Source organism: Taeniopygia guttata, chromosome 2 (genome assembly GCF_048771995.1).
Source record: "Taeniopygia guttata chromosome 2, bTaeGut7.mat, whole genome shotgun sequence".
In the NCBI taxonomy this organism is placed as follows: domain Eukaryota; kingdom Metazoa; phylum Chordata; class Aves; order Passeriformes; family Estrildidae; genus Taeniopygia; species Taeniopygia guttata.
Window position 1 is genome coordinate 143195669 of NC_133026.1, and position 27328 is coordinate 143222996.

The following is a 27328-nucleotide window of genomic DNA, read 5'->3' on the forward strand; positions in this document are numbered from 1 at the left end:
TAGTGAAAGCTTACTTAAATGCTCCAAATGCGCCTCAAATGATCCAGCTAGAGACACTACGTGCTGCAGAGGTAAAAAAGAAAAAAAAGTTCCTTTTTCTCAAGTCTCAAAGTGATGAAATCTCGATTGCAGGGGAAGGCTGTCTTGAAATGCCTGAGAAATAATCCATTGCATTGATATTCTGTCAGAGTCTTTCACTGCTGAAGACAGAGAAGTAAAACAAATAAATCCTGTCACTAAGGAGCGAGCTGAACTCAATACAGTGCACAATGTTTGCAAGGTCAACTCCCTGCTCTCTATAGGCAGGTCTGTTTATAACTGCTGTGCTCAAAACCAAAGCCCACTGCTGCTCCCCGTGTGCTGACAGCAGTTAGTCTCACACTGAAGCCAAAATAATAAATCTCACCAAGCATTCTTCAAAAGGAGACCTGCATCCTTCAGGGTTAAATGCATGGAAGTGAAAAGCAATGTCAGAATGGAGTCAAACTTTAAAAAGCACTCCAGAAAAACTTTGAAGATTGCTTGGGCTCCAGGAGGGGAAGCAGTCCAGAAGTCACACTGATTTTTCCATCACTCTTCTCTTTCCAAACAATTTTTATTTGCTGGTTGTAATTCACATTTTCTGTATGTTTCACCTCTATTATTCTGTGCCCAAGCTTGAGGAATCCCTTTTCTGTAATTTTTTAGCATCTCTCCTCCCCTTTCAAGCTACATGAAGGGGGCACAGTTGAAGTGATGTGCTGCTGAGGAGGAGTGGATCCCCATCATCTTCTGCACCACTATCACTCCCACAGAACATGTTCACTCAGTGAATACACAGATTAAAACATGCGTGCAGCTCTTTTTAGCTGATCATACACGCACATTACTTTCCTCATCATCCTGAAAGAGGCTGAATGAAGTTTCCCTGTCCTCAAATGTGTTCATTCCATGGGAAGGGGACACAACAATGGATTTTAGGGTCCCCAGAGACTCAAGAAGGCAGCCAGCCGTTCTGCTAGGACACCAATAAACAGTATCTAGGTATTGACCTCAACTCCTGAACCCTCCTAAGCACATTTTCAAATCAAGGAGAGACTAATGATTGAGGCAGAGAGCAGATGTTTAGGACACGGCTGCTTATAGTGTGAAAGAGAGAAAGACATTTTCCTCAGTTGATCCCAATAAGGCTGAGCTGCTTCATTCTCTTATTTGAGGGAAGGTAAAGGGTGTTTTGAAATGCTACCCCTGCCTTAAGGTGGTACCCACAGGTCTGCTGAGGAGCAGGCACAACCAGACAACTGCTACACCTTAACTGAGAGGGACAAAATGGGTAAAACTATCAACCTGTGCTGTACAGAAGAACTCAGTGTACACCTCACCACTCTCACTGTCTCATTAAATTAAATCAAATCAAATCACCTCTGAGGTTTAGATGGTAGAATTGTGCACAACAGGGATCTGTCTGGGCTTTCAATTCTGCATGAATTGTGGGTAAGAGTAATGTGCCTTTGCAGCTCAGTTTCATTGATGTGTGAGCTAGTATTCATGTCAGGTTTTCTTTAAAGGATACTTGAATGACTATTTTTAGATTTTACTGTGATGTTATTTCATCAGCTACTGCATGCATAATGCATCATCAGCAACAAAAATTTTAATCATAGCATAAATCAGCCAAAAGATGCTACAAGAAATCAAAGTCCAAATTGCTTTGCCTGGGGACTTGAGTAAATTATTTTGATTTTTAATTTCTAAATTCAGAGAGGCTCTGGGGGGCATGCTCCTCAGATGTGTAGCTGATTGGTGAATGTGTGTTGCAAGGTTATTCAGGAGCAATGCCAAAACCTGAAACATCATATTTCAATCTGAAAGAGCTTTTACATGTTTTCCTTAAGAAAAATTGAGACCATGATTTTGGTCTCTCATCTAAATAATTCAGTTAAAGTACAGTTCCTGACTGATGTCCAAAACCACCTTCTGATCATTCACAAATTCCAAAACCAAGGAAGAAGAATCTGCAAAGTAATTTCAGTGTAGTCCCCCAAGATCCAGCAAAGAAATCTTTCACAGGCACAGAAGGCTCACAGTGTTCCAGTTTAATTTCCAACAGAAAAGAAAGAGTAATTATCTGGGGCTTTGGCCTGTTATTAATGTGTTAAGGAAATAGAATTCAAATCAGACACCTTACAGAACAGCACAGAGACCTGGTTTTCAGCTGGGCAAGGTTTTTACTCATTTCTGCTGGTTTTGTTGTGGACAATCCATTTAATCTAGCTCAACAGCTTTAAAAGTGGGTTAAATATGTTGTTTGTGGGTCAGATTTGCAGGGCAGGGCATGTTCCTTTTCCTTGCAGATCACATGGATGTGAGAGCACTGGCCATTTCAGCTAGGAGAGATCCAGCTGTTGGTGCAAGCAGGTGTCTGCTCCTTGTTTCACACTCTCAGGGAAGCAGAGGCAGGACCAGTTCAGGTCATGCTCTGTACAGGGACAGCCTGGGCTGGAAAGGAAGTGCTCAAGGATTAGGGAGCCTCTTGCTTCCTAAATAGCTGTGCTAGGTGAGATGGCTGAGCCAGATCTAGGGAGCAGGGTAGCAGCTGGATGTTTCCATCCCAATGGGACAAACCTCAAAGTATCATTTAATTAGAGGGCCATACCTATGACAGCAGGAATATTTTCTCCTGACCTCTGTGACTCTTCTTCACAGTGTTTTATCTTTTGCAGGGAAAATCTTTCTCCTCCACACCTCTGCAATATGGAAGAGCCTTTTGTAATTCTCTGTTTCATGGTTCTATCACATTTATCTTCAAGTTATCTCTTTCCTTTTATTAGGCCTTTTATTTCTCTTTCCCCCTGGGTTATCCACCTCTGTTTCCATAGTACATAATTGAGCTGCTGAATATTCATTATTAGTCCCTGGAGTCACATAAAGATCTCTAGAGGAGGATAAAACCCTCCTTGGTTGTGTTTTGGTTAGATTAGAGCCAAAATACTAAATGTAACTTAGTATGCAATATCTCCCCTTAGTTTAGAAAGAATTGGAGAGGGAATATTTATCCTTTTGTAAGGGAAAGGAGGGAAGGAAAAAGAGTTGGAGACTGAGAGGGAAGGAGGGAGGAGGAAGAAAGCAGACAGGCAGCCAGCAGGAAGGGGAAAGACTACAGTCCAGCCACTATGATGTGAAATTCCCCTCTGTCCTGAAATCATTGTGTTTACTGAGGGCATTTCATCACTGCTTGGTAATGGTGTCAGAACAAACAGACTTACAAAGCAGCAGGAATAAAAAATTCAAGCAAATAACTTTTTATTCAGTCAAGCAAACCTGCCAGATACCAGCTCTCTTTGCAAGCAGAGGTCTAACAGTGCCAGCAGTGCCTCAGATGGTCCAGCTATTAATGGGAGAGAAGATCATAGGTGAGCTTTGATACATCCCCAGTTTTAGGCATGGCTTCATTCCCTGGGGATCCCAGTCCCACTAGAGTATGGACTGCAGCAAGGGAAGGCTATCCTTTCTGCTCTGCCTGTTCCAGCAGGCTGATTTCCCCTGCCTGGGGAGGGAGGCAGCAGGGGCAGTGGCATTCCCAGGGGCAGTTCAGGGCATCTGGAGGTGCCATCCTCAGCACGGACTGGTTGGCTCAGCCTTGATGAATGCCCCATCTGACACTGCAGATCACTATATATAAAGCTGAATGAACATATCAGGAAAACATGTCAGCTTGGAAAAACAAATCAATATCTTTTTCTTCTTAATAAAATTATCTGCATGATAAAAGTATTTGAGCAGTTTTGGATTTATTAGGCAAAATCTATGTTTGACTGTAAGAAAGTACACCTAATATCCTCATTTAGCATGATTTCAGTTTGACCTTTTTATACTTTGCACTAAGAGAAACATTCTCCAGTGACTGTGGTCAGGACACTAATCTAGATCAATGTCCAGGGACATAATGAGCACTTAAAAGCATGAGCAGGAGAGATGAAAGGCTCTAGCCCTTCTAAGAAGGTAGAAGGACATACTCCTGATGGGATGCAGCTGGACCAAAGTCTCCTCAAGCACCAGGTGAAAATTAACCCGATGTTCCTCTCCACTCTGCACTGCTGTTGCAGTTACACCATTGCAACCTTCTGATATCATTGTCCAGGACATCTGCACAGGCATTTATCCACGGAGGACCTGTGCAACCAGTGTATCACATATGCTACATTCTGTTAAATTCACCATGAGGGTTTGCTCGCAGTTTCTTACATTTGTACACACGAGTTCCCTTGGTGAACCTTTATGCTGACAAGGGCAGACATGCAGCATTTACATCCTGAGAGGTAATGATGGGATGTATCCCCATGATCATCCTTTTCCACATACCCAAAGCCGCTCCCAGAATCTCAAAGTTGCCTGTAATGTTGCAAAAAAATAGAAATCTGGGACACATTGTCAGTTTAAAAACAAAAAAGAGATTTGTGTTATAGAAGGCATATAAATTGCAAAGCTGTACCTTATGGGTGATGATCTGGCTGAATGACATTTCCTTTGCTGCTTTAGGGAATTTTAAAAAACAATGTATTTTAATGAGTCACTGTAATGACTTGAAACCAAGTCGAAAGAGAAACTTTCTGTAAAAGGCTAGTTTTAATTTGGAACATGAGGTATTATTCAGAAAGTATCAAATAACTGTTACTCATGCAATGATTCTTTACAAACCTAGTACAAAGATTTTCTTTGGTAACTGCTGTGTTAAATGGAAAATCTAAACCCTGGCACATGATAATCATTGTTATTCTTATATTTTGAATTGAAAAGGAAAATAATTTTCACTCAGATTCTTTACCATGTATGTATATAATCCTTCTTTCAAAACAAAATTAAATCTAATAAATATCCAAAACAAATTTCCTAAAGGTTGACAGTTCCATCCCATGGGCTGGTGCTTTTTGGTTTAAACACTTTTCCTTCATTTCGTTGTTGATTTTTCTTTGGCTGATATCAATGTGAAGCTCACATGTTAAGGAGGCAAACAGTAAAAGGACAAAAATCACAAGTCTTGAAACTTAAAAATTGGAATTACTCACAGCCATCAAATCTGTGCATGAGTTATAATTAGCTCAATTTTTCACCCACATGAAAATTAGTAAAGGCTATGTTCGGCTACTACACATAAGCAGTTATACCTGAATATATTGAGGGAACATAACATACAGCAAGTGCTGGTGCATTGCTAATTTTTTTTTTTTTAATTAATCAAGAAATACAGAAATTCCTCCAAATACTTTGGACAGAAAAGGAGGTTTCTGTCACATTATCTGATCACACAGATGGACCAGATAAGTATTTATTTGCTCATGATAAACACACAAATATGTAGTTCTCAGTGCTGATGTTTCCAAAGGCAACACTGGGGAACTGGATCAGACCTTCTGGAGGGAAGAAAAGAGGAAAAAGAGCAATCTGCAACTCTGACAGAATTTACAAACTTTCTGAACCATAAAATATGTTGCTTCATGTCTGCCACAGAGAAGGTCAGGACGATATGGAAAGTTTTAGCAAAGGCATAGAAACTCAAGCTCCAGTGAGTTCTAATCATTAACAGCTATGCATTAACTAATTTATTAGTTAAATCTAAAAGTTCAAGTAACAACATGCCAGTCATGTTCCAGTTTGAATAATTTGAGCCTGCACAGTTGAAACCCCTTGCCTGGCTTAGTGGACATCATCTGTGGGTTGCTCATTCCTTGGCCCTCTTTTGCTTTCCAGGTTTCCTTTTGCTTCCCTCTCTTTGTTTTGAATTTCTTTCCCCATGCATGGGTTAGCTTGAGTCTTTTTCCATACTGAGTTTCATTTTGTTATTTTCAGCTTGGCTCTGAGTTAGATGATGCTCATGCTGCAAAGCATTGCCAATCTTGTCATACCATCTGTTTCACAAATTAGAGAAGAAGCTCAATTCCTTAATGGAATGAAATAACTGTACTTTGCTCTGGGAGTTTTCTTCATGGGTTCTGTTTTTTGTTCACTTGTTGATAGTTCTGTCCTTTATGGCCCTGTAATTTAAATACCATTCTGTTTTCTGCCATTAAGCCTCCCTGAAAGCTTAATTTTGCCTAAGACTGCTGATGCTCTATGCAATCCAATTTATTTTGCACTTCAAAGCAGAATAGTCTTCACAGTTATTTCTAAAATCTCAAGTAGCAATGAAAAACATCATGTTTTATGAGGCAATAACTAGATGGTTCTTCTGCTGTTTTTTAAGGCTGTATCTGCATAGATTTCTCTATCATCACCTAAAACAGTAAAAGGCAATAACTTTATAATTCCTCTTTAGAAATGGTTGTGATTTTTGTTTGAACTGAACCTTCTTTGTGTTCTTTTGTGAATCCTATTGCTTCTGCCTTAGATCTGGAGGATATCAGAAGGGACAGTGAGAATGTGTTCCTCTACATCTATGGCAAACAAAGGAAAACCAACCTGGAAACGGTGCAAGAGAAAGGTACAGCTACAGGACTGAGGAAGCACATTGCTTCTCTTCTGTGCACATCTGAGCTTGTTACACTCCATCCTCCTGCTCCTCTCAGCAAACTGGCACTGAAGATGAGTGCACGTATCTGCAACAACTGGACATGATGAGGATTTTTTTTGTTTGCAAAGTCGGTGAGTATGTATAATACAATTAAAAGTTAACCTTTCTCCTAGTACAGTCCTATGTATGTATGAGAGTGTTGGTTGTTTTTTGGGGTTTTTTAAAATTATTTCTTAACTTCAGTGTTTTTCTACTGACTGATCAAACCTGAGTCCTTTAGAGGGTGGCATTTTCCTCATCTGAGGAACAAGGAACAGAGAAGAGCTGGTAGACTCTCATTACATGGGCATTTCAGCAAAAGACCCACCAGGAAATTTTCAGGGCCATAAATAAGCAGGAGAATGACTGAGGAAGATTACAGCAGTGGCAGGGGATTCAATAGGAGCTGAACACTTCAACACTTATTTGAAGCTCATATAGCAGCTGTTGACAGATTCTGTTTCAAGCCCTGCTGCAAGCTGCTATTGATGGGGAGAATCACAGGTCTTGCTGTCCTTTGTCTCTGCTAACCAAGTTTATCTTCAGCACTTTAAGATTTCTTCTTGCAATTAAAATTTTTCTTCTGCTGGACTTGCAAGAGCTGTTCTGGACAAAGACAGTTGTAAGTTGAGTGTTGAAGGCATGAACCACAGCACAAAGCATAGCTAGAAATAAGTGAATAGTAGGGGTCTGTGGCGTGTTTCAAGCACATAAATCATCTGCAGTTACCAGCCCTGTGAAATACCTATGTGAGAACTGCCTCAGCCCATCTCCCTTGGACAAATGTGAATTTCTCTCTTCCCTGGAGCTGGGCAGTGGAGGAATAGTCAAACAGTTCATACTTCCCTCTTATCTCTTTGCTTCATGAAAACAAAACACAGATTATAAAGTCATGGGAATGGATCAATTTTACAGGAGTCAAACAAATTTAGACGAGTTAGAATGGCAAGCTATTATGGCATCATCTTCCATTGTAAAGCACTGTTATTGTTTCAGAGAAAAAGGTGCAAAAAACAGTATTAGAAAATAATAAATGTCTATTGGGGAGGATTAGACTACAGCTTCAACTTGAGAAATGTTTTTTCAGATTGGATAATTTTTAATAAAATGCTGTAATGGTTTGACATGGAAGAGAATTTTCACAGGAAGAAGAGGGTCAAACCAATCCGTGGCTGGGGTTGGATATTGGCATTTGGACTGACCACTGAAGACTGGACACGCCTCTGAGAACACAAGAGGGTTAAAAGCCAGAACTCCCAGGGTAACTCTCTCTTTGGTTCTGGTCAGAGTGCAGAGCAGACTCTCCCCTGCCCAGCCACGTGGCTGGGTGGAGGAGGGGAAGCCATGCAGGTAGACCGAAGGGTGGAAGGACTGGAACCGGCTCCAGGCTCCCTGCGGATGGAAGGGTGGAGGAAATCTGGGATATTTGCGTTCCCTGCCCAGAGTCGAGAGAGAGAGAGAGAGAGTGAGAGAGAGAAAGAGACAGCGATGGTGCCAGCAGTACACCAGCAGAGGAGGAGGAGGAGGAGAAGGGAGAAGGATCAGGGGAGGTGAAGGTACCCAGTCGTGGGAGCTGGAAGTCTGGGCAGAGATCCCGACAGCCATCTGGGGAATTGGGACTTTTAACCCTTCCTTGGGAAATGAAAGCTGTGTGAAATATTACTCCTCCTTGTTTTGAAAGAGAAGACGACAGTCTGGGACCTGAGATGTTAGACAGAGAAATTCTAGGTGGGAGGAGATGATGGAGTGGCCTTGGCAGGACTTTCCTTGTATAGCCATGACTGAACCAATTTCTCCTCCAAAAGAGACTGCATTTTAGGGGGATGCATGGTGAGCCAAGAGACCTGCCTCAGTGATTACCAGCACAGGAGTGGAGTGAACAGAGAAGAGTTGAGAAGGGTGTCGTGATGCCCTCTGGCTTCAGAAAGATGATCTCTGTTCTTGAGACCCTCAGCCCCAGGCGAGGAAGAAAATGGGGGGGGACTGTGGTCCCAAAAATGAGAAACCGAACTGTTGTTTTTCCTTTGGTCCTTGGCAAAGCATTCTTGAAAATAAACCCTGTGAGCAGTCTGTCCATGCACGATGGTGAGGGCACTGTGACATGGAAAGGAGAGTGTCACACTGGCAGATTTTCTCTGGGCGGCGCCATGAGTGACATGGAAACACCAGAGGTGGCAGCTGTGTTTCCTGGGGGTCTTTTGTCCCTTGATGGACTCAGTATTGATTATCTGAAGGGTGGGAACCTGACTGGGGGTCCAAGTTGTGTCTCACTGTGGTTTGTTGGAACTGGGGGGGAGGAGGAAAGTTTTGGAAGGTTTTCATTTTGGATTTAGTGTGTGTTTTTCTTTCTTTTTCCTTTTATAGAAGTAGTAGTTTAATAAAGTTTTTCCTTTGTTATTAAGCGTGGGCCTGCTCTGCTCTGTTCCTGATCGCATCTCACAGCATTCATTTGGGAAGTTGCGTTTTCATGGGGGGCGCTGGCATTGTGTCAGTGTCAAACCACAACAAATGCATATCCTTCCTCCATCTGATTTCATTTCCTAAGACCTGAAGTCTTCCCTCTCATAGGCAAACGTCTTGTTTCTGTGGGATTTTTGATTGCATAAGGACTGCACATATTCACAAGATTGGAGTTATTTTTAATTTTTTATAATCTCTGAGATTAATTATTTATAAGCACTTTTTAGAAATTTTCAAGTTTGGTGTTACTAATTTAATACTAATTTAATCTTTTCTTCCCAAATCCTTTTGATAGTGCATTATTATGCAGCTCAGTTCAATCAATAATGAAGCTTCATTTTTTTCATTCTAATTAGTCATCATATTTTTAATAGCCTACAAAACAAAAATGACAAGTGATTTATTTTTCTAAGCCCACAATCAAAGATTTGGTACATATACTCAAAACCACTCTTTTCCTCTAAAGTGTAAGTCAGTCTGTGGCAGTTTGTTATCTGCATAAGACTGGATTGTGACAGATAACATGCAAAGAATTTTGAATTCCTACACTGTCATGTTTTGTTAGCTGAGTAAAATTATTATTATATCATTATACAATGCCATTCATGCTACCTAAAAGCACTAATTTGCCTCTTCCCATAGCAGGTTCTGTACTAAGAGAAAATATTATTTTATTCTGTTCCATAAGTGAAAGTCAGCATGGAGTTCAGTGCTCTAAAAACTCTGCGCATTTTGGATTATTTATAGATACTGCCTCATCTTTGAAGGTTTGTTTTTGTTTTTTAATTTTGTTAAAGACCACTAACAAATTTGAAAGTGAGAGAAGAAATTGCCTAAAATACTGAAGGAGCCAGTCAGTCTGCGATTATACCTGTTAACTTTTGCCATTAAAACAGAACCAGTTCTTGACAATATTACACAAAAATAGACAAAAGTTGAAAGAGATTCTCACATAGTCTCTAGAAACTTCTAATTTTTTCTAGGCCTTTTTTGATTGTTTATATCTGTAGTTGCCCAAATTCCATTGATCCATATTGAAGTTTTTTTACTGTTTATATGCTAACTGGCTTTAAGTGTTTTCTAAAAACAACTCTTCTTTATTGAGAGAGTTTTCATTCCTTTAATGTTTGTTAAGGAAATTCCCGCCAAAAACAAGGATCTATCTTTATATCAAAATAGTGACTTTCAAGGGAAAAAAAAAATCCAAATTACTGTGAGTTAACATCATCAGGATGGCTGAATTATATGAACAATACAGTTCCATAGAAGCCTGCCACCCATATCAATTTTTTGATATTAACAGATCAATTTTCAGAGCTTCCTTTCCCTGCTACTCTACCTCCTTGCCAAAGCAGCTAAATGTGCATTCTTACCTCTCAATAGAGGAAATGGCTCAGTTTCCCAGTCCTAGTTTCATTAAAGATATGGTACTGCTTTGGCTGGAATAAAGCTGATATAGGGTTGAGTTTTGGATTTGTGTTGGAAATGGCATTGATAACACAGGGATGTTTTAGTTATTGCTGAGCAGGGCTTACACAGAGCCAAGGCCTTTTCTGCTCATCAGAAACAAATGCAAGAGGAGTTGTGAGGGGACACAGCCAGGACAGGTGACCCCCACTGACCACAGGTATATTCCAGGCCATATGCTGCTGTACTCACCATATAAAGCTGGGGAGGAAAATGGATGGGGAGACTTTCAGAGTGATGGTGTTTGTCTTCTCAAGTCACTGTTATGCACAAGGGAGCCTTACTTTCCTAGGGATAGCTGACCCCTGCCTGCCCACGGGAAGCAGTGGATGAATTCCTTGGTTCACTTTACTTGTGCGCTCATCTTTTGCTTTGCCTATTAAACTGTCTTTATCTGAACTCGCGAGTCTTCTCACTTCCACCTTTCCAATTCTGTCCACCATCCAGCAGGGGGAGAGATCAGGTGGCTGTGTGGGGCTTAGCTGCTGGCTAGGGTTAAACCATGGCAGAGGTTATATGGCATACGCCTTGGCATGTCTGGAGTACTCTTGGGATGCCAGCATGCAAAAGTCTCTGGCAGGCAGTTTGACCAACTGGACAGTTCCATCTAATCTGAGGGATGTAAATTTTAACACTCTACAGGAAATGTGTGAGCACATTGATCCTGTAGCCTTCAAGGAAGGCAGAATAATTGTACTTTTACAGATTCGTGAAAGCAAAATACTGTGCTACTTGTCCCAGTCTGTTGTTACATTTTTCAGGGGGGCAGGAGAGAGGAAGGAGGGAGATTGCAGAGATTGCATTGCAGAAAGCAATCCCAACGAGAGGTGGTGCTGCACGTCCACTTTAGACTGATGTTCCCTCTTCTGCTAAGTGTTGGTTAGAAGAGAAGGTGGGAGGCACGTGCTATCTCCCTACAATGGTTAGTAAAATCAGACCACTTCTTTACAAGAGCAGTACAGTATTTATTTTCCTTATTGTGGCCCACAGAATTTATTCCCACTCTCACTAGGAGAGATCTGTGCAGCACGAAGTGTGCATCAGCTCATTTTCACTAGAACTTCACATCAGTTACAAATTCAAAATGACCTCTGAACCCTTCTTTTCGATTGGGCTCTTCCACAGCTTCAGCAGCACGTTTTTGCTGTCAGAGATGCAAATTTGAACCTCTGTTAATGAAATGATACTCCATAAGCATCTTTGCATAGTTAATCATTATAGGCAGATCTTCGTCTTCAAAACTTTGAGATTGAAGGTTGGATTTTAGGCATTTAAGTCTCTTTATTACACAAGAAGAATGGAGGTTATACTTAGAAGACAGTGGATCCCATAAGGAATGGTGTGCTGTTCCCTCACACTAACACCCAAGGAAGCCTTGCTGGAGACATGAAGGTTGGGGCCAGCCTTGGCTGCAGTGACCATTGTGGAGTGCAAATGCTGCAGTGAGATTGTGGAGTTCAGTTCCAGGTGAGGAAAAAGCAGGGCAGTGAATAAGATTGCAACCATGGGCTTCAGGAGTACCCTGCTGCTCCAGGTGGATACAAGGCAAAGCTCAAGGTGGGCTCCTTCAGGGAGTAGATCATGAGTGAGGCTGAAGACCTCATAGCAAACCAAAAAAGCTGGTAGAACTCAATGAATTCCTTGAGGAGCCTATCCTGAATAGCAATGACCTCAAATCCATTTGGACATGAACCTCCTTGTGACAGACCCAATGCTTCTCCCAGCTATGATGGCCTAGATAAGGGCCAAATATGAAAAGGTAAAAACTGGAAAACTGTGAAGAGATGCTTTAGGGTACCAAAGTATTTATGATGCCCAATGGGATGCTGAAGAGCAACCAGGAGCTGGTAGACATCACTGAGAAGGTGAAAGCAGAAAAAAGTCTGGAGGGAATTGACTGATGTGGTTGCCAAGTCATTCTTAATGATATTTGAAAATTCATGGCAGTCAGGTGACTGGAGAAAGGGAAACATCATCCCCATTTTTAAAAATACAAAGCAGGTCTCTGGGAACTACTGACCTGTCAGCCTCACCTCTCTGTCTGGAAGCCATGCTAATGCATATGGAAAACAAGGAGGTGATCTGGGACAAGCCGGCACATTTTCAAGGCTCAGTTCTGCATAATCAACCCCGTAGCTTTCTATGACGGAGTGACTACATCAGTGGACAAGGGAAGGCAGATGTAATGTATCTGGATTTCTGTAAAGGCTTTGTCACAACAGACCTCCACAACTTCTCTCTCTCTAAACTGGAGAGTGGTAGATTTGATGAGTGGACAGATTGAGCAGCTCTGCGAAAAAGGACTTGGGGGTGCTGGTGGATGAGAGACTGGACATGACCCAACCATGTGCACTGGGAGCCCAGGAATCCAAATGCATCCTGGGCTGCATCCAGAGCACCAAGGGCAGCAGGTGAGCTGGAGGGTTCAGCCCTTCTGCTCTGCTCTGGTGCGACCCCACCTGCAGTGCTGTGTCCAACTCTGAGAGCCCCAGCACAGGGAGGACTTCAGCCCGTTGGAGTGAGTCCAGAGGAAGCCAAGATGATCAGAGGGCTGGAGCACCTCTCCTATGAGGAAAGGCTGAGAGAATTGGGATTTTTCAGTCTGGAAAAGAGAAGGCTTAGGGGTGATCAAATTGTGGCCTTCCAGTACTCAAAGGGAGCCTACAAGAAAGATGTAGAGAGACTCTTCACAAGAGCATGCAGAGAAAGGACAAGGCAAGTGGGTTCAAACTGAAAGAAAGTAAGTTTAGATTGGAAATTAGGAAGAGATTCTTTACTGTAAGGATGGTGAGACACCAGAACAGGTTGCCCAGAGAAGTTGTGGCTGTTCCATCCCTGGAAGAATTTATGGCCAGGCTGGACAGTGGATTGGACAACCTGGTCTAGTGCAAGGTGTCCCTTTCCCACAGCAGTGGGGCTGGAAGCAGATGATCTTCAAGGTTCACTTCCAAACCAAATCATTCTGTGATTCTATACTTTTACTTATGTGGCAAAGCCCTGACTACTGGATTTTAGAAATAAAGTTCCACATAAGAAGCTGTCTCTGATTGCTATGAATAAAAGCTTGAAATAAGACATAGGTGTAAAAATAAGTCTCCGATATCTGAGGGAAATAAGAAGATTCTAATTCTTGTTATTATTGCTTACATTTGATGGTAATTAAGCCAGCCTCATGGTTTAGCAGAAGCAGGAAAATAAGCACAGCAGATGAATACATTTCCAGTCCTCAGATCACTGACACTATGTGTTCCATAACAGCCAAGATAGCAGGTAGGAGGATTGCCAGTTTGCAATATTATTGGAATATCTTGCTGTGGTGCAAATTCTTTGCATTACTGGAAGAGAATATTGTACATGATGTTGCAATTACTGGTCCTTCCCTAAATATGGGGAACTTAAGAACTGATGTCCCTAAGAACATAGAAGGGAAGGGGCACAGTCCTGAGTCCCTGCTCATGGAGAACATGTTTATTTACGACAAGAGTTTTTTTATATAAACTAAATTTTTCAGCCAGACAACAAATTTAAGGAAAGGGTAAATTTTTAGCAAAATGTTCTTATATAAATTTATTTCCTGTAAATACGCTTATTAATCTAAACTGCAGAATGTATAAAAATGTTTCTGTAATCTGGGTAAAATATATCATATAAAGTAATGCAGGAATTAGGCATCAGCGTCTCAGCATATCCCTAGAGATACTGAAATTAATAGCTATATTTATAACTAAATTATATATTCTGAATCTTAGCAATGGCAAGGGACGTTGTGTACGAACTGAAACATGTTGCTATTCTAGTGAGATACTGACTCACTAAAGGAGGAACAGAAGTGGGTCAGCCCTAGCAAAGTCTGAATCTATGCCTGGAAGAGGGGTACTATTATCCCTTAAATATTTCTGGAAATTCAGTTCTTCCTTGAGGGCAAAACACTGGGGATTTATTCTGTAAAATGCAAATATTTGAAGCCTGGCGACTCTTTCCTGCTTTTGATCTGCCAGTTCTGAATGTCGCTCACAGCTTGTGGGCACAGTGTCCTGTCGCCTGTCTGTCCCCTTGCCTTACTCCCATCAAACAGCAGTCCCTAAGGGTGCAAGAAGTACTGTGGAGAATGGTCTTAAGACTCCCTAGCACCTGAGACCTGCTGATGGGGCCAAAACCAGGCTTTTGAGGGATCACTAGAAGTGGGTGATTAAAGAATGGTACTCATGTTCCCTTCATCCTTTATGTTTCTCTCACCCCAGCTTCATCTTTCTTGGATTTTCTCTAGAGACAGAAATTATCAGAAGAATCTCAAGTGTTCTAACACACAATGTAACACTGAAGGGTGAGTCAGTGTTTTACAAATGAGGAATTGACTACCTGTTATCATCAACATGCTTCATTCACTTCTGCAGGTCTATAATACCGATTTGTTAGCATATCCCATAGTATGCTGAATTAGCTTGAGGAGACTTCACACATTAGGGGGAAAGCTTTAATGGGTGACATTTTTGAGCTGCTTGTCATTTTGAATTCAAAGCCACAGCAGAGCAGCCTGGGTGACATCAGTTGCTGCCCCCAATTCTTTTCTCATCATGCTCATCACCACAGGAAATCTACCACCCCATCACCTAAACAGCATGAGTGCTCAGCTAAGATTTTCATTTCTTGTAGCAGTTTCCTGATCTGTTGGGTGTTATTCCTTAGCAAGGCATGAGATGGGAATGTAAGTAGGTCACCTTTCCAGACAGCCATCACAGCTGGAGACATAGCTGGGAGGAAATGCTGTGCCTGAGATAACATTCAGAGAGCAGCACAGAGCAATTATTCCTAGTCCTCAAGTTCTCCAGCTAACCTTTACCTCACCTCCTGTCCCCTACCATGTCCCTTTACCCAGCTATATTTTAGTTAATGATATGGTAATCTATTCTCAGAATTAAAGAAAGGACCTTTTCAAGCTCTGCTGATCAAAATTGTTATCTTTCAAGAGTTTCAAATACGTAGAGAGTTGTGGGAAAAATACTCCTCAGGTTGGACAGGTAATCACATAAATACATTTCTTATGAATGCTGTGGGAGAATAAAAGCAACCTCAGATGACAACCCCAACCATTTCCATCTGCTTTGAACAGCCATTATAGAGCTCCCTAACACAAGCCTAAGAGACTGAAGGTGAAAGGTTGCTAGAAAGGTTGCTGGAGCCCTTTAGTTTCTGAGTCTTTTTTGAGAAGTAAAATGAAGGCTGAAGTAAAGGATAAATGCCAAAGCACTGTTGGGGTATCTTTTCAATTTTAACTTTCTTCAAATTCAGGATACTGCCTCGAATGGCAGGGTGCTGAAACAAGAGGATCTTTAAGCTCCAATCTAACCCAAACCATTCTGTGAGTCTATGATTCTTCTGACTCGCAAGTAAAGTTGCTTCTTGTCACTACACAGAGTTCCTGGAGAGAAAAACCTGTTCTTTCATTCATTTTTATTCTTCCTTTCACTTCATGAAGTTTTGCTCCATAAGAGGGAGCGAAATGATAGTGTGCTGCCAGCCAAGTGGAAAGGTGTAATTTTATGGACCACTTCTCTGTGGAATGGGACTGATGAGGTAAGAAATACTAAGTCTCACAGCACATGGCTTCTATAGCACTATAGATGGAAGGGAAGAGGGGTTTATGCAAAACTGTCCCTTTAAAAAAGGTCAAATAGGGAGATAAAGCCTTCCCATCAAAAAGGCTTTGATTATGTGAGAGCAATGCTTTCCATCTACCCTTTGAAAGAGTACAAGAGTACAGGGAATATTGAAGCACCTTCTGAGCCAATAAGTAGAGGCAAGATGAAAGTGGCTGAGTAATTGCATCAGAAGTTTGTAATTAATGAGAAATATCTGCCTAAAAATAGTAGAATAAGATATTAATCTTTCACATTTTATACAATACCAGGAAAAAAAAGCAGTTTCCTTTCAATACTGCCATTAAAAATTTTATTGTTAATACAAAAAATGTATTTCACTCAGCTTTAACTTAAGAATCAAGTGTGCAAGCACTAATTGTAAACTAAGACCTGTTCTCTGTAGCTTTTTAAAATACAAAAAGAGCAACACTGCAGCTGTAGGATGATGCCTGAGACCACAACCCATTTGTATGGGACAAGAACATGTTCAGACTCCCTGACAGAAGTCAGATCAAACATTCAAATTAATTCTTTGGACACTATCCAAAATGAGCTCCTGCATTTAGAGATAATAGAATTGCCAGTATAAATCATACTGAAGATGGATTTGACTGCAAATGCTGCTAATACATCTGGTGGATGCCAGACATCAGCTATGAGTAGTGACAAGCAAACACTTCATCCTATGCCTGTAGAGGCTAAACCTGGCTAGATTTATTTGCAAGTGTATTTTTAGTTGCAAGACATTTGAAAGTGGTCAGGAAATTACTGACGTAGCTGAGAATTACACCAGGGCACATTATTTTTGATTGTATCTGTGGATTACTCTTCAAAATGCATGTTGATAATTGTGGTTTATTTTAAATAACTGATTTCTAATAATTATTTCCATGTTACAAGCAAAGCAAATTTTAGGTTAGGCCTAAGTGAGAAACACTTCCTATAGGCAACGTTCTTTTACACTAGAATATAGATAACAAGATCCATTAAACCTAACATGAAAGACCAGATGTAAGCATAAGACAGAACTTCCATTTTGTCAAGCTTTATTGCTTGTGAAATTAGCTTTTCTGTTTTCAAAAAACATAAGGATATAGTGCTGTCACCTAAGATTAGTCATACTACTGCAACACATGACGGAATTACTTTCCAAATGTAGAGTGAATGTCACCATAGAAAAGGGAAGGAGGGAAGGACTGAGGGAAGGAAAAAGGCAAATCTGACAGATCTGTCTTCAGAACTATTTTGTAGTCCTGAAGATTTGATTAATGTCAGTAAAAGGCAAACAAGTGAAAAATCAGATGCTTCTCACTTGTAGTATATTGCAATCACCAAGTGAGTGATTATGTGGTAAATTAGAATCCCACTTCTGTGTCTAGGACACAGAAGCATTTTATACAGGCCTTTCTGTAACATTACAAAAAATTTTAACAAGGTCCTGAAAAGGAACCTTTTAGCTCCAGGTGACACACACTTGTCTTCACAAATGTTTGCCACATAATATTCCTAATTAAAGTGTATAATTAAAGTATATTTTGTCTTTGAACCACACATTTTGGTGAAGCATACAAACCACTGCACACCGGAGTGAAAATACAGCACGGAATAAAAGTTACACACCTTTTTTGTCAGCTGATTCTATCTACTCATCTGAACAACAAGACAATGTTAGTGGAAGCAAAGAGATGATTGCTATTGGAGTAACCAGTTATACTTCCACAAATTAAAAGTAAGGATATTGCAATAGTTACAACAGGATATACTGCTTCTAGGAGTTCTTTAAGATAAAAGTAGATATTTCATTTACTTCATTTTATTCTTCTGAAGATTCAAAACATTACATAGGGATTCAAGTCTATACTTAAAAAAAATTAATTCATGTGACCAACAAGGAATAGTGCTTCCAATGGTCACATGTATATTCTTTTCTCTCCATGTATCAACAGGTTGTGAAAAATAACCTGTAAAGGAAGCAAAGAGATATTCACCTTTTTCTGATCTCCATACAGAAATATGAGTATTACTTCTAAAAAAAAAAATCTGATACTTAAAGAACATGATGCAACTGATTTTTAGTCCCTGACCCTTTACAGTTCAAATTGCTATTATCATGTGCAAGGCACCTGACAAATATTTAGAAGACAAAGTAGCACGGAAGAAATTCTTGAAGTCTATATTTGTAAAATCTGTCCAACTTCTTTGGATAAAAGGCATTATCATAGAACCATAGAATGGTTTGTGTTGGAAGAGACCTTGAAGATCATCCTGTTCCAACCCTTGCCATGGGCAGGGACACCTTCCAGCAGACCAGGCTGCTTGAGGCACTATCCAGCCTGGCCTTAGACACTTCCAGGGATGGGCCACTTTCAGTGCCTCACCACCCTGACAGTGAAGACCTTTTTCCTCATATCTAGTCTAAACCTACTCTCTTTCAATTTGAACTCATTTCCCCTTGTCCTGTCACTACATGCTCTTGTAAATAGTCTTCCTTCATCCTTTGTTTAAGTTCCACTCAAGCACAGGTATATTAAATTTATATATTCAGCTATATTATATTTAGGAATTTAGGCTCAAATACAACAAATACTGTGGAACATTTTTTATGTTTTTTTGAAACAAAGAAAATTTTCACAAAGTTCACAAAGAAAATGAACAGTTTATTTTTGGCAAATTCAGTAATTAGAATTCAGTAAAATCCAGAAACAGAAATAAGCAGACCTAAGGTTTGTGCTTAGTCCTGTTCACATTTGGGCTGCAGAGACTTGTGAATGTAATCATTGCTCTGCTAAAGTCAAAGGAATATCTATCAGCAGGATCATGGTTTATTAATATTTACAATCTTGGATTAAGGACAGAACATCCCCAACAGTACAATCTAAAGGACTAAAAAAAATTAACTGCTATTATTGCTGCAAGTGTTGAGAACTAGGATTGAGGATCAGGCACAGCAATTTCTTTCATTAGTGACACTTTTCTTGGAGAAAGAAGTCACATTGTTATTTTAACTCAACTAGAATTTTTTTGCTGCTTTTATTTTCTTGAATAATATGAGATTTTAAACTTAGAAGATTAAAAATACATACAAGCTCTCTTGCTTCAGAAACTTTGAAGTGAAAACCAGTTTAAGATCGCAAAATATAGTTTTTATTCCTCAGAAACAACAAATTGTTGCTATTCCTGAAATGAAAGTCATATCTTCTGCAAGCTATTTCAAAAGCAAAAGAAATATCTCTTTCATGCTTTCTTTAGACAGCAAATCATAAAGCCAGCAGAAAATAGAAGCAATTGGAATAGATAAGCAATTTAGAGACACTTGTTTAATCTCAGTAATTACCTATTCACAGAGGCAGGATTGGTTAGAAAGGGCTATAGATATTTTTCTATTTAAAACTTTACAGAATTTCCTGAGATGTGTTAAATACTGGATAAATGTCATCTCTCTTCTGTCAAAATCATACCAAGATAAAGAACAGAATATGGTCAGATAATATTTTCTGCTGCAGTCACAGCAGATGAACAACTCAGAGCTAAATTTTGTCTGTTCACATGTATACAAATCTTGCTTATTTCACCGAATTTCCTTCTGTCAGGCAAAGCAATGTCAGAAAGCAGCTCTGTCAGTGATTTTCTGAACAGCATTTCTTAAACTGGTTTTAGAGTTCAGGAAAATCAAGAAGCTGCATTTTAACACTATGTCCGCTTTATATCTTTTTTGTGGTTTGGGTCCTTCATTCTTGCATTGGTCATTTCAGTCAGCTTGGTAAAATCCGATTAATTTGTTCCCAGACAGCAGGACTAAGCTTCAGAGGACTATGATATACACAGCACAATATGGCACTTGGCTGGGCAAGTTCTAGATGACTCTGGGCAAAATTAATAAATTCCAGTGCTTAAAGAAAAAGAATGTGAATGATATACACATCAGGCCACTTCACAGACAGCAGTAACCCAGCTGTGGAACTGCTGCCCCTCCTGGCTGCCAACTTTTTGATCAGTTTTGGCCCTAATGAATTTTGTCTTCAGGGTGGCCCCTAATGTGAACTCTTAATGAAGGACATACGGCTCACAGAGTCAGGTTGTAAGCGCGCAGCATCAGCTGGAACACCTGAGAGCAAAGCTGAAACCAGTCCCAGATTTGGCAGTCAAAGATGTCATGTCAGGGCGTGACCTCCTCCCAGGCTGCTGCCACACCTATAGCACAGTTTTCTATTTATGAAATTGGAATATTCATGTAACTAAATACATGCAAAAAAGGGAGAGGAGAGGAGAGGAGAGGAGAGGAGAGGAGAGGAGAGGAGAGGAGAGGAGAGGAGAGGAGAGGAGAGGAGAGGAGAGGAGAGGAGAGGAGAGGAGAGGAGAGGAGAGGAGAGGAGAGGAGAGGAGAGGAGAGGAGAGGAGAGGAGAGGAGAGGAGAGGAGAGGAGAGGAGAGGAGAGGAGAGGAGAGGAGAGGAGAGGAGAGGAGAGGAGAGGAGAGGAGAGGAGAGGAGAGGAGAGGAGAGGAGAGGAGAGGAGAGGAGAGGAGAGGAGAGGAGAGGAGAGGAGAGGAGAGGAGAGGAGAGGAGAGGAGAGGAGAGGAGAGGAGAGGAGAGGAGAGGAGAGGAGAGGAGAGGAGAGGAGAGGAGAGGAGAGGAGAGGAGAGGAGAGGAGAGGAGAGGAGAGGAGAGGAGAGGAGAGGAGAGGAGAGGAGAGGAGAGGAGAGGAGAGGAGAGGAGAGGAGAGGAGAGGAGAGGAGAGGAGAGGAGAGGAGAGGAGAGGAGAGGAGAGGAGAGGAGAGGAGAGGAGAGGAGAGGAGAGGAGAGGAGAGGAGAGGAGAGGAGAGGAGAGGAGAGGAGAGGAGAGGAGAGGAGAGGAGAGGAGAGGAGAGGAGAGGAGAGGAGAGGAGAGGAGAGGAGAGGAGAGGAGAGGAGAGGAGAGGAGAGGAGAGGAGAGGAGAGGAGAGGAGAGGAGAGGAGAGGAGAGGAGAGGATGCCTAAAGAAAACCATGAGAAATTCATGAAAGGGCTGAGAAGACCAAGGGGCTGTGAGGAATGCAGAGGAATTCCCCTACTATTTGGGGGTTTTGGGGTGTTTTTTTGGTGGCCTTTGGCAAGGAATGCTGAGTGATGCCAGTGTGACTCTGGAAGGCTTTGAGATATAGCAGGCCACAGGGGCTCTGCCTCTACCTAGTCTCCTCTTCCTTAGTTGCCCTGAACTATAGGATCTCCCCACCTCTCCCATAACACAAAAACCCTATCTTGTCCTCGGTAACTACTTCCATTTTTGCAAATTTTTCAAGGAAAGAACCAACAACACCCACTCCTCTCCAGTCCTGGTGGTGCAGAGGGATTAAAAAACAGGATGATCTAGGAGACAGGACTAAAGAGGAAGCCTCTGGAGGCACAGGAAATCAGTGGATAGGTATTGACAGTAATTGCTTTTTTGCAAGGGGCACTTGCTAGAGCCGCCACAATTGCCCTTCTAGACAAAATTCCAGAAAGAAAACCCCAAAGTTTTCTGCATTGCAAACTCTATGTCCCAAAACTTAATCTGCATGTGCCTCAATTTAAATGAGGTAAAAGTGTCTTATCTACTCATCTCAAAAAGGGGTTGTAAAAAGCAAATTAGCATGTACATTTAGTGAAGAAATAAGTATTGATGAGCACAAAGGCAAAAGTCAACCAGGAAATTAAGTTACAAAAGCAAAATCTGAATACGTAACGAATACTCCACTGGGGCATACATTGAACAGCAATGAGCAAACAAATTAGAGAAGAGTTTCTCATCTGATAAACACTAATTGCTATGTACCTAAAATGTGGCAGAAGTCCTAGTCATATCTGTATGATCAGGTATGTGCAGTGCAAATCTCTGTGCTTGAATCTGAGGGAAGAAATTAGGTAGGCACACGCCACCTCCTGGCATTTCTTAAATAGAGCTTGTGACTTATTTATATATTGCCCACATTGGAACTTTGCAGGAAAATGCAAATCTGACACATATGTGCCAAATAATAATGACTGCAAAAAAACAGAAACAAAAATTACATCTACACTGTTATTTTCAAAACAAAATCTCCTGCAGCTTTTGCTCCATGTAGCATTATTTCAAAATTTATCTAAAAAGACAGAGTGGGTTAAACATTATAATAAAGCTGAAAAATCTTTTGGATTTATCTGCAATTGGAACAGGGGGAATTTATTTATAAAAATATATTAATCGAGTTGACCCAAGACATTCATTAGCTACCCTTAACCCCAGTATTTCAAGTTAGCCAGCATTTCCTACATTCCCACACTCTGCTCTCCCAGTGCCACTCCTGTGTGTCTTGGTATCACCAACCCCCCTGCACAGCCCCAGCCTCCTCCTCGTGTCCACGCTTCCAGCTTTTGCCTCAGACCAGGTCTTCTCTCCAAACAGACCCTATTTCCTGACACAGGGTAAAGAAACCTGAGAAATGTTTTGGGATAGAAAGGAGTAAATATCCTGCTTAGTCTTGATACTCTTAAAATAGTAAACATTCTACTTCCTTAACATAATTTTATGTCCATTTTCCTAAGACTTACTCCTGCCACTTTTTTTTTTTTTTTTATGTATTTCCTAGGAAGTATTTTTAACATCCTAAACCAATGGGCAAATTGGCATTAGGTCAGTACAACTCAATTAATTTCATATTAATCCTGCCAGTTCACACAGGCTGAGAATCTGGCCCACTGTGATAGGAAATTAGGTATTTTTTTAGTCAGTGGAGGCTGTCACCCACAGGCCATTTAGAAATGTCTTTGGTTATTTTTATGGATGTGACATATCTTTATCCAAAAAGTATCAACAGGAAAAACTTCTCTTTTTCTGTGAACAGTGAAACCAGTAAATCTTGATTTTGCACACCTGTATCTGTACCTGCACTGTGATAATTCAAATTCTTCTCTTATTTTCATCAGGATCTCATTCCATGATATTTTAGTACCCCCCCCACCCCATTCCCTCACTGCCATCTGGGAAGAAAGAAGCACAGTCAGTCCTGGCTTGGTGCTGTATCTGTGCTGTCTGCTGTTGGTTCTGTCTGTAGCTCTTAGGCACAGAATGGCCAGGCCAAAAACTACAAAAAATGACTGAGTTCATGTGAGGCTTTTTTTTTTTTTTTCTCAGTGAGGTAATTAATTCAGTTCACTTTTGCCTACCATTTTACAGATCTTCACAAAATCTCCAGAAGCATTTTACCTGTGAGACTTCTACTGTTGTCTAATGTGGCTAAAATTGACCTGTTGGTTCCAAACTTTTTTGAGACTGGTCAGTGTGGTTGCAAAAGCCTTAGAAACCAAGAAAAAGGAAAAAAAAATGCTATGGGACATAATGTGCATTATTTGTTGTCAGTACTTTAAATGACACAGAATAAATAGTTTTTGCGGCAAAAGCAAAGATTCTTGGAGCACATTCATTATTTTCTAGTGGGTTTTAATTGGTTCCCAAAAAAAATATAATCTAGGCAACACTGAAAATGGAAGAGAATAATTAGATTCTATTTTTGAATGTTATGGTAATCAAAAATGTTGACACTATTTTCCTATTTTACAGCAAAGGAAAGAGAATACTTCAAGTGAGGATCCACAGAATATGCCAAGGTACATCAGCAGCTCAGTAGAACGGAGCGGGAACTTGATTAATACAAAAAGTCACTGATTTTGGAGCATAAAATACTGAAGATGTGACCACCTGTGCACGTGGCCAGCTCTCCTTACAGATAGCATTTCAGGAAATCAGAGTTTCACATGGAATGTTTGAGGTATGCCATTGCCATCCACTCCTTTGGTGAAAGCTCTGTACTTCATCCTCCTTCTGCCTTCAGTTGGACAAGTTAAATTTTAATCACACACACCTCACTTGAATATAGTACTATAACCCCATTAATGTTATAGAAACACTGCCTATTCTACAAATAAAATCTATCAAGATTGCTTGATTCTGCCAGAAAAATCATAATTATAAACATTCCTGATGACAGAAAGGATGGAAAATATGAAATCCAATGAAATAAGAATGTTTCCTCTGATAATTTTGTGGTAAAGCACCTTTAAGGCAACTAATGACTTAAAAATAAAACCTCTGAAAAATAAATTATTATTTGTTACCAAATACATATGTGTAGCTATAGATATGAAATATATGTAGATATATGTCATATATGTCATATGAGATATGTAGATATATAATACATATGAGAACCTTTCTTACTCCCTTGAGGATTCTGTAATACTGGCATGATGTGGAATTAACTCTCCAAGTATATATGGCCATGGTTTTGAAAGGTATGTGGGGATTTGGGCTGCAATTTTAAGATTTTTGCTTTAAGACGTCTGTGAGACTTTTCTGTCAGTGGCTGCTCAGATTTCCTGGGAATTTAAAAAAAAATTGTAGTCATTCTAATCTATTTTTTCTGTCCCTCTGACAGATGTCATCCCAGTGAGCAGAGCTGTCACTGAGAACTCTCACTTGAGATGAAACTGGGGGAAAAAACTGATATCAACCAGGAGCTGCTGGATGGTCTGGGGTGTGGAATTGGCATGAACTCTCTGCTTTGCTTTTTATGGCTGGTTAATATCGTCACTTTACATCCACCATAGCTCCTGACAAAATTAACAATGACAGAGTGAAAGTGCTAACACAAGCCCTGGGGATGTTATCTCTGCAGTTTAACAAAGCTGTAATGGGTTGACCTTGGCTGGATGCCAGGTGCTCACCAAGCTGCTCTATCACTCTCCAATAGGGCAGGGGAGAGAAAAACAAGATGGAAAACAACTACTAGGTTGAGATAAGGCAGTTTAGGGTCTGTGAGTGCATAAGCAAAGGGAAACAAAAATTGACCTCTACTTCCCATTGGTGATCAATGCTCAGCCACTTCCCAGGAAGCAGGGCTTCAACACGTGGAGTAGTTGCTCTGGAAGGCAGACATTGTTAAATAGCAAATGCCCCCCATTCCTCCTCCCTGCCTTAGCTTTTATATCTGAGGTGATTTCATATGGTATGGAATATCCCTTGGGATAATTTGCATCAGCTGGCCTGCTTGTATTCCCTCCGAGGATCTTGCCCACTCCCAGCCCCTTGACAGGGGAGCAGGAAAGGAATGTTAGACAGCACAGCTGCTGGGCCAACACTGCTCAGCAGTAGCCCAAACACTCATGTGTTACCAACACCCCTCCAGCTACCAATGCAAAGCACAGCACTGAGAAGGCTGCTAAGGAAAAATGAACTCTACCTCAGTCAGACCAAATACAGTCTCCATCCTTTATTTCATATCATTTGAGTCATGCTGAAATCACACATAATTTATATATCTTCCAAGTGTTCCATTCTATTTATTTGTCATTACTGGAATCCATTCTTACCCACACACACAACTTAAATTACATCCCTAAACCATCTCCATACCTGACACAGATTTCCATTACCCTTTATCCTGCATCCTTTCACACATAAATATTATTGTGCCATTTCATGGGCTTCCTTCACCCCTCCAGATCCATGATTTGGAGTACAGTGGGCTTCTGATCCTTGATAACTCCAGCTTCTTGGAGTGACCTCGGGTTTCCCCTGAGGGATTCTGTGTCTTAGCTTACAATGTAAAATGTAACCAACAGTATGTATTCTATCACCATCTGTTAAAACCAGTATTCTTTATCTCTTCCATGACCCATCCCTCATAACTCCCTCTGAGGGAGATACCTGCTGTTAATGGGCCACCAAATCTCACTGTATGACTCGTAAATTTCTTCATCCCATTGTGAGATGCTCCGCCTGGGGGAGGAGCCAAGCATTCCTACCTGGATATATCCTGAGGTTTGGAACACCAAAAGCAGCCTTATCCACAGGATTCCCAGAAGAAGACCAGGCCTATTTGCACCACCACTGGACCTTCAGAGGCAGACCACATCCTTCTACAGGATCTCTGCTTCAACAGAACCACATCTGTCATCCCAAGACGATTGCAGACACCGTTAAACTGGACTGCTACCAACCCTGACCAACAGGGTTCTCAGGTCGTATTTTGACTGTGTCAGTGTTTTGTACTATTGCATTTACTTTAATTTTCCTATTAAATTGTAGTTCTGACTTGGGATCTCCCAGCTGGTGTGCTTTCTGTTAGAATCCTAAATACTAAAAATTTTAAACTTGCTCTGCTTAAAGGCACAGACCCACAAGAGAACAATGCATTTGACATAGTCATAGAACAAACTTTTAAAACTAATAATTAGCACTAAACTTATGAGTGTATAGTTAGTTAAAAATCTGTAATATCACAAAATAGAAAACTTAGAGTTTAGGATTTTAAAATATAGAAATAAATATGAAGCAAGATGGAGGTTGTAGGGCAGAGGCAGGTTGTTCTTTTTTACCTTCTTCTTCCTTCTTCATACGTTTAAGTGATATTTTGTGTTTAGATAAAAAAGTCTGCATTGCGGACTTCGGGAGATCAGTTATTAAGTTAAAAAAGAAAATAATCTAAGTGTCCTTTCTTAATTAAATAGTGTTGTTTTAAAAGACCTTAAAGCAAGAGTTAGCCATTTTGTGCCTTACTAATGAAAAAGCTGCCAAACTCACAGTAGTGAGACTGTAACATAAATAAAAAATAATAAACACCTAAGTCCAAACATATAATACCATCTCAAGTGCCTTCAATCCCAACCTCAAAAAATCAATAGCTTTCAAAGCAGTACACTTTGCCAGAGGCTCCAGGTGACACCCTGCTCCCCTGCTGCAGTGTAGAGGATATTCTGCATGGCTAGTCCTGTCAATATGGGCCCAAGAGCTGTTTCCTGTTTGATCTGCTCAGAGGCCTCCTGGTTCAAGGCCCCACTCGAAATATTTCTTCTTCTGGGTCACTTGATAAAGGGGGCAACAAGCTGACTATAACCTGGAATGTGCATTCTCCCAAACCCCACTAGGCCTAGGAAAGCTTGTTTTTCTTTCCTCTTAGCCAGTGGGGATGTAGCAGCTATTTTGTTAACCACCTCCATAGGCACACGATTGTACCCATCCTGCCATTTTCTGTCCCAAGAACTCGATCTATTTGATGCAGCCTGCACCCCAGATTGCTCTTGCTTTTAAGTTCTTAAGAATGGCTGATTAGATCTACTATAAAATGAATTATTTATTGAATAGACCCAAGATTAACAAGATATAAGATTTTAAACAGAATACTTACTAAGCTGGATAAAACAAAAATAACTATACGTAGATAAAAAATACAGTGCATGACAAAAA

General features: G+C 40.6%; 1 long non-coding RNA gene across 1 annotated transcript; it reads left to right on the top strand.

Moving 5' to 3' along the window:
• The first annotated feature begins 5731 nt into the window (after nucleotides 1–5731).
• On the top strand, nucleotides 5732–26190 carry LOC116807908 (uncharacterized). Its single transcript, XR_012054285.1, has 3 exons — nucleotides 5732–6618; nucleotides 23645–23852; nucleotides 24519–26190. It is a non-coding gene; the product is annotated as an uncharacterized lncRNA (long non-coding RNA).
• The last annotated feature ends 1138 nt before the right edge of the window (nucleotides 26191–27328 follow it).